Below are 8,077 nucleotides of genomic sequence, written 5' to 3'. Positions count from 1 at the left end.
AAATGAAAACTGCATCTTTTTATCCCACCTCTCCCCTCCAAAACTGTTCTCTTTGACAGGACAGGAGAGCAATCTTCCTTTTGCTGTTTAGAAAACCCAGCATCGGCTGGGCGCCCTGGGTCACGACTGTAATCACAGCACTTTGTGATGCTGTGGCAGGCAGATCACCTGAGGTTGAGAGTTCCAGACCAGCCTGACCAACATGGAGAAAACCCGTCTCTACTAAAAATACAAAAAATTAGCTGGGAGTGGTGGTGCATACCTATAATCCCAGCTACTTGGGAGGCTGAGGCAGGAGAATCGTCGAAACCAGGAGGTGCACTCCAGCCTGGGCAACAAGAACAAAACTCTGTCTCAAAAAAAAAAAAAAGAAAGAAAACCCAGCATCACAGTAGCATGATCTCCTGGTGAAGCAGAACAGGTAACATAAAACTGATATAATGAGGCCTCCTCTCTATCCTTATCTGTCTAACTGAGTCATTCCGGGCCAAGTGGGCATTGTCATGGGACAGGCTGGAGGTCTCATCATTGAAGCATCATTGGCATGTGGCCGGGAGGCACACATTCCAGGAGCAGGTCCCACTGGCATCATCCCAGGAGGAGGAGGGCCCACCATTGGCATCAAAGGAGGTCCCCCATGTGGGACGCTGGCATCATACCAGGGGAGGAGAACCCGGAAGACTGGGGGGAGGTGGTACCATTGCCCCTGCAGGGGGAGTAGCAGAGAATGGAGTAGGAGGTATCTCCCCTTGTTGAGATGCAGCCCCTATTTTGTCAGTCAGGCTCCGAGCCTGCTCTTCCATCCATTTCTGATAGTCGTCTGTCACATTCTCTTTGTGTGTCTTTCCCACAGATGGAGAGTCATGGGTGAGGTATGTATGCAGCGGTCACAATAAAACCTGGGCATGTTGGTCTGCAGGCCGTTGGCCACTCCGTTCGGAAATAACCATTTCTAAGATTTCTTATGTCACACTAACAGAACCAGATGGCCTGGGGCAGGGTTTCTCACCCTCCGCTCTACTGGCATTTGGGGCTGGATGGTGCTTTGTTGTGGGGGCCTTCTTGGGCATTGTTTGGTTGCCTTTCTTGCCCTCTGCCTACTAGATGCCAGTAGTACCATTCCCTTCTCTTCCACCCCAGGTATGAAAATCAAAAATGTCTCCAGGCATGGCCAAATGTGCCCAGGATGGGTAGGGAAAGGCGGATTGTCCCGGCTTCAGAACCACTGGCCTAGAGGATAAAACCCAAACTCTGGCTGCTGCTGCCTCTCCTGCCACCTCTCCCAGCAACCCACAGGACAGGTCCTAAGTTCCAACCAAACCAAATGCTTTCTGTGCCCAAACACACCCTGCTCCAGGGTGCCTCAGGGCCTTTGCACATGCTTACACAGGCCTGGAATGCCCTTTCAACTCCCGTGCATCTGTAAAGACACAACTCTGATTTGCCTGCCCCTGTAAAGCCCTCAAGCCTTCACTTTGTCCACACTCAAAACCCCATACCAGGTTGTGATTCCTTGCACTATCAACCTATAACACCTAGAACATTCCCACAGTGCAGTACTTTTCCAACATTGTCTCTTCATGTCAGTCTTGATCCCTGGGCTCCAGCCCCCCAAGAGCAGGGAGTAAGAATTCCATGTACCCGATATATAGTAGGTGCTCAACAAATGTTTGTAGAATTAATACACGTATTATCTTCCTTTAAGACAATATTACCTGGTAACAAAAGCAGACACCTACCAGATGAATAAAACGGACTCCACTCTTGCCATTATAGAGTTTAGAGTCTAGAGCAGGCAGCCATTATACAGTTGATGAACTGATGGATTAAAGCACAGCACAATTGATGAACTGACTGATTGCAGGTATTTCTGATGAAGGCTATGAAAATATCTTAGAAGACATGGTGGCTGTGTCTAACAGAGGGACCCTAAAGTATCCAAAGGTGGTCAGGAATACCCTTCCCAAGAAAGTCACATTTAAGAAGAAAACTAAAAGGTGAGTAGCTATGGACCAGATGGAGAGAAGGAAGGGGTCCCAGACAGATGGAACTGAGCACGCAAAGGCCATGAAGTAAGAACGAACAAGCAAGACCAAGCGATGAACCGGAAGTCTGGCATGGCAGAAGCATGGTGAATGGGGTGGGGCAGGGCGGGGCGGGGCAGGGGAATGACCTTGCTGGTAAGGCATCTGGACATGACTCTAGTGCAGGTGGGAAAGCCATGAAGTGTTGCTACACCTTCTCAGTCTCTGTTTCCCCAGCTACTGGATGTGTTTTTGGTGGTTTCTTCCAGCAGCCCCATCCCCATTTCCCTAGGCAGGGACTCCCCTGAATCTTCCCCAGTCCACCCCCACACACAGAGCTGATCCTCTAAGAGGTGGCCTGCCTTGGGAAAAGGGAGGATTTGTAGAGGCTTGAGGAAACTGAGCAGGTGAGAAAGCAGGGATGGGTGTTCGGTCAACACAGGGCTGGGCTTCTTGCTTGGACTTTGCCTGAAGTGACTGTGATGGTGCTCATTGCTTGGGGTCTGGAAGATGGACAAAGGATGCCATGCCTGTGGGGAGCAGGGGATTCAAAGTCCAGTGACCCAAGCAAATAGGAGGGGAAGGACAGACCTGAGAGACAGGCTGGGCCACAGTCTTCACTCAGAAATAGGGAAGCAATCAATATGACCAGCATGGACCTGACATCCATGGCAGGTGCTGAGACTTTCCATGCATTGTGTCATGAATGACAGAGATTGACAGTCCCCCTTGTGTGGATGAAGAAACAGAGATCAGAAAAGATAAGCGTTGCACCCAAGGTCACACAGTTGAAAGTGGCAGGCATGGGAAATGAACTCGGGCTAGTGAGAGTCCATAGCCTGTGCCTCCTGGGGTGACACTGGGGTTCAGAGAAGGTGACAGACACACCCGAGGTTCCAAGGACATGCCCAGCCACAGACTGCAGTGGCTGGCATTGACTGAGCATCCACTACGTACCTCTGCGTCTTATGCTTTGCTGTTGACAACACCTCAGTGAAATACACATCCTACCGATGTGCCCCTTCTTCAATGAGAAAACTGAGATTAGACAGCTAGGAAGCAGAGCTTGGCACAGTGGTTCGCACCTGTAATCCCAACACTTTGGGAAGCTGAGACAGGAGGATCACGTGAGCCCAGGAGTTCAAGACCAGCCTGGGAAACATAGCAAGACCCAGCCTCCACAAATAAAAAATAAAAAATTAGCAAGTGTGGTTGTGTGTGCCTATAGACCCAGCTACTCAAGAGGCTGAGGCGGGAAGATCCCTTGAGTCCAGGAGGTCAAGGCTACAGTGAGCCTTGAGCATACCACTGCACTCCAGCCTGGGCAACAGAGCAAGACCTTGTCTCAGAAACGAAAAGAAAAAAGAAAGAGAGGATGCTAGGGAACAGGCATAGTGGCTCACACCTATAATCCTAGCACTTTGGGAGGCCGTGGTCAGCGAATCGCTTGAGCCCAGGAGTTTGAGACCAGCCTGGGCAACATGATGAAACCCTGTCTCTATAAAAAGGACAAAAAAGTTTGCTGGGTGGGTGACACATAACTGTGGTCCCAGATACTCAAGAGGCTGAGGCAGGAGGATCACATGAGTCTGAGGAGGTCAAGGCTGCAGTAAGCCAACATCACACCACCACACTCCAGCGTGGACAACTGTCAAGAGAGAAAGCTAGGAAACAGCAGAGCCAGGATTTGAACCCACACAGCCTAACTCCAAACTTAACGATCCTCACTGTTACATACTAAACTCCCCTCAGGGAGAACTGGGACTAAACCCTCCTCCAGCCTTTTTGACATCCACGGTGAAGTCACAAAGACAGCGAATCCTGTCCTCTCATGACGAGAGTGGAGACATACAGAGACACTGCCTGAAAATCGTACTACAGCATCAGTGACTCCTCTGGGATTCTTTTCTCAGGGGACGTTTCTCAGGGAGTTATGGGCAAGGGGAGGAGGGAAGCATGGCTGTGCCTGCAGAGGAATTTGTGGAGCAAACAAAAACCAAGTTGCTTGGAAGCAGATCTCAGCTGTCTAGAAGGCAGGTTAACGGGCTGGTAGTGATACAGGTGGCCTCCTGAGAATCCCAGCGGCACTTCTGGAAGATGGCGTCCCACCTCATCCATCCTTCCGTTCTGCTCCTCCTCCATCTGGGTACTGGAAATACAGCCGTGAGCAGAACACTAATATGCTAGTGGGGAAAAACAGATGAAAAGTAAACACTTGGAAAAGAAGTGCTAGAGAATGCGACACACCAGGGACCAGGTAGGAACTGACAGGTCCCCTCAGCCGGTGAGTGGCAGTCCATTTAGGCTTGTGGTGCCTCTCTGATGTGCCAGCCTCTGTGCCAATCATGGGGTCGCACAGACAAGCCCTGCTTGTCCCTGCCTTCACGGAGCTGCCAGTCGCTCGTGGCCTGGCAGAGATGAATGTGTGTCTATTACAAGCCCAACTCAGCTCCTGTGGAAACAAACAAAATGGCCTCAGATATGTCATTAAAGCTCCCTGCTGGTGGCTATTTTAAGTCCCCATAATCACTCGAAGTGACTAACACTAATTAAAGCTTTACGAGAAATGAGAAAATTCCTCCCCAGTCCTCCACAGTGGCTCCAAACCACCTCAGAGTCACTTTATTGACTCCCCCAGTCTGGAAGCAAGCACATCTGGCATGACAGGGATTTATTTTTCCGTTGGGTTGCAGCCCCATGCTGGCTGCTCTCTAATGGCTGGGCTGAGGGCTTTGCCATCACACAGGAGCCCCTCCCTGGGAGGCAGCTGGTGAAGCCTTCCCAAGTTGGAAGGCTGTGGTCTTCTCAGCTCTGAGGGATGAGGACCACGTGGCTCTCTAGGTAGGTTCACTTGGCCAGATGTCCTTGCTTGTCATATACACACACTGGATCATCCAGTTGATGCCACTATCTGCCCTCTGCACACCCATCCATATCTCTGCCTCCTTTCCTTCCCCAATCCCTCACACATCCATGTCTCATACACAAGCTCACTGATCTTACCTAAAGACGGATTTGAGCACCCACTGTGTTCTTTACAAAACACTGAGGAAACAGCAAGGAATCAGGCCAGCCATGGGGCTTTAAAGCCAATCATGTTTCAAGGTAAAATGACTTCAGTGGTAAAAAAATGAATGAGCAATGTGCTTTGGAGGGTAAACTGAAGAAATCACAGGAGGCTCTGGGGAGGAGGTGGTTTGAGCTGAAGACACAAGATGTGGAAGTGTTTCACCGGCAGATGGTGATGGTTGACATTTATTAAGCATTCATCATGAGCCAGATACTATGCTAAGCACCATAATGCATTCTCTCATTTCCTTCTGATAATGATCCTGGGAACAACATGGGCTCCCTCTCCCCATTTTAAAGAAGAGAAAACTGAGGCATGGAGAGTTTAAGTAGCTTACCTGAGGTCACAAACTGACAGCAGGGAACCGGGAGTGCAGCACTTTTAACTTGGACGTGGTACTGCCTCTGCTGTCGTACAGGGAAGGGCTCAGGAAGACAGATCATTTGGGTTTCTTTCCACTCAGCTTTGCTTTCAGTGGTGTCATGTCAGTAGCTTAAAATTGGCCCGCACCACAGAAGTTGACACACGGGTTCTTTAGTTTTGATTTTTTCTGAATCGCCAGTTTACCAGCACACAACTTGCAGAGGAAACAGAGTTGAGAGAAGGCCTGGAGGCCTGAGAGCCTGTGGTCATCAACTGGCACGCTGAGTTCTGGGAAGAATGCAGCGAAAGGTGAAACTGAAAAGACACCATGGGACAAAGCAAAGAAGCTTGGACTTTTTCTCAAAGGCACTGGAGAGCCATAGACAGCTGCTGAGCAGGGGAGGGATATGATCAGATTTGTGCTTCTGAGGATGGATAGAGGAGGAGAGTTGCTGAGAGAAAAGTCTGGTTAGAAGGTATATCTGAAGATCAGCTTCTACCTTTTGTAAGGCATTGGGGCTTCTATAAGTCGTCCAACTCCTCTTTCTGAGAGAAAAGATTGTCAGCTGGTGGGAAAGCCCATGGCATCACATCAGATCCAGAAGGTTCTCAGGCATCTATCTCCCCATGACCACTGGAGAGACAGCATGTTCCTGCCTTTCCGATTCTAGTTGTTCCTGGAAAGATTGAGCCTCAGGTACAGCATTCCAAGCTCCACTCCCCCGCCCCCACAGCATCGCTATCACAATGGCTGCCAACCCTTCCCTCATGCTTTCCCCTCTGTCCATGCAGCCTGACGGATCACAGAAACCAGGATCTGGCAAGCAGAGCCCACCCATCATCCATCCTCATAATCACTAGCACACAGTAATGACTGTAAGACTGGATGGATGGATGGATGGACAGATGGGTGGAGGGATGTACGAATGCACAGACAAATGGATGGATGGAAGCAAGAAGGAAGAAAGAAATGAGCAAGTGGATGAGCTTCCTGTCCCTGGAAGCCCCTGGGAAGAGTAGGAGGGATGATTAGGACGGGCAAGTGGTCACAGAGGAGCCTGAGAAGCTTGACAAAGCCAAGTTGATTAATATCCAGGGGACTAGTGCAGAAAAACTTTAGAGAAGAGACTCTGATGAACGTGGCCGTCCAGGGGACCATGAGGAGTGGTTTATAAGCTTGTGTCTCATTGCATCAGCTCATAATCCCACTTGGTTTCTTCTCTGTCTTGAGGTTGGCATGACCAGTGGGGAGGAATGTCCTTGTCATACTTTGGGGACATGTGGCCTCATCTTCTGGCAGGCAAGTGGGTTGGCCCCAGGATGTGCTCCACATGGCCTGATTAACCACTGAGCTGACCTTTCCAGCATCTCCCCTTCAGAGCTGTCTACCCTCACTCATGCGCCCCTCCCTCAACACACAGAAACAGCAAAAAGATGAGGTCTTCCTGGGCTCTTTGATTAGAAAGGCAAACCCTCCCAACATCCCAGTACTTAGTAAATGTTTCGACAGCTTCTCTGGGACTCAGCTTCTCAGCTGTGAAATTCACAGGATGATAGATTTCCCTCTCCTCTCCCTTAGAGAGCTGTTCTGATGATGAAGTAGGAGATGAGACGTGAAAGCTTTCTACAAACTACCCACACCTGTTGTCAATATAATCGCTGTCAGTCCATCTCCTCCTGGATTCTGAGGCCTTTCATGGGGTGAAGAAAAGGACTGAGATAGAAGAAGAGAGACATAAAGGCGATCAGGGAACATCCAACCACCAGCCACAGAAATCATCACTCTTTTCCCTGTGGCACCCAGCTTACAAACATTCTAGCCCTCTCCACATAGCAACAAGGGCAATGAGTCAGTAACAGAAATTAACAGAGGCCTGTCCTGCTCTCAGGCTCGGGCAGTTTCCTTAAGCCACTTAGCAAGGGCTGTGGTGACCAGCAGCCTTTAACCTTGAGGCTTCCCTGCTCACCATCTCCCTGATCGGGAATCCAATAGAAGTCACAGCCCTCACTGATGAAGCACTTTCTATGTACCCGGCATCATGCTTTACAAATCTATCTCATGTAAAAACTTCTTTCCTTGACTTTGAAGACCTGACACTTTTTTTTCTTGCTCAGTCTTGGCTTAAATAGTTCCTTCTCAGAGACGCCCTGGCCATACTCTTTGCAGCCACAGTGTTTCTTGCTTTTCTTCAAATGCACCAAGCACACTTCTGCCTCGGAGTTCCTCACCCTGGGGTGCTCACCCTAGAGACCCAGAGGTCTGTAATCAGCTGCTTTTTGCTGAAGGCCCCCCCCACCCAGGCTTCCTGTATAATGCAGCAGCCTTGTTCTTGAAACTCTTATCTTGTGTTATTTTCTTCATTGCACTATCGCACTTCCTACCACCTGACTTTTTTAATCATTTATTTGTTCATGTTAGCTCATATGTCTATTGCTCCAAGCTCCAAGGATGCCATGCATCCCCATTTTCATTTTGTTCACAGGACTTGTATGCCTGTTCTTAGCCTGTGCCTGGCTCATCCTAGGTGCTTAGGAAATATGCACTGAAAGAATCAATGAATGAATGAGCAGACTCAGGAACAAGCAAGTAGACAAGACCAGGCTGTTGAATGATGCAGGA

At 49.4% G+C, this 8,077-nt stretch overlaps 1 pseudogene; it reads right to left on the bottom strand.

Annotated features, from left to right (window-relative positions):
- Nucleotides 1-460: 460 nt before the first annotated feature.
- On the bottom strand, nt 461-907 carry LOC120364696 (U1 small nuclear ribonucleoprotein C-like; annotated as a pseudogene).
- Nucleotides 908-8,077: the final 7,170 nt, after the last annotated feature.

Source organism: Saimiri boliviensis, chromosome 6, assembly GCF_048565385.1.
Source record: "Saimiri boliviensis isolate mSaiBol1 chromosome 6, mSaiBol1.pri, whole genome shotgun sequence".
Lineage (NCBI taxonomy): Eukaryota > Metazoa > Chordata > Mammalia > Primates > Cebidae > Saimiri > Saimiri boliviensis.
This window is presented reverse-complemented; position numbering and strand designations above follow the sequence as displayed.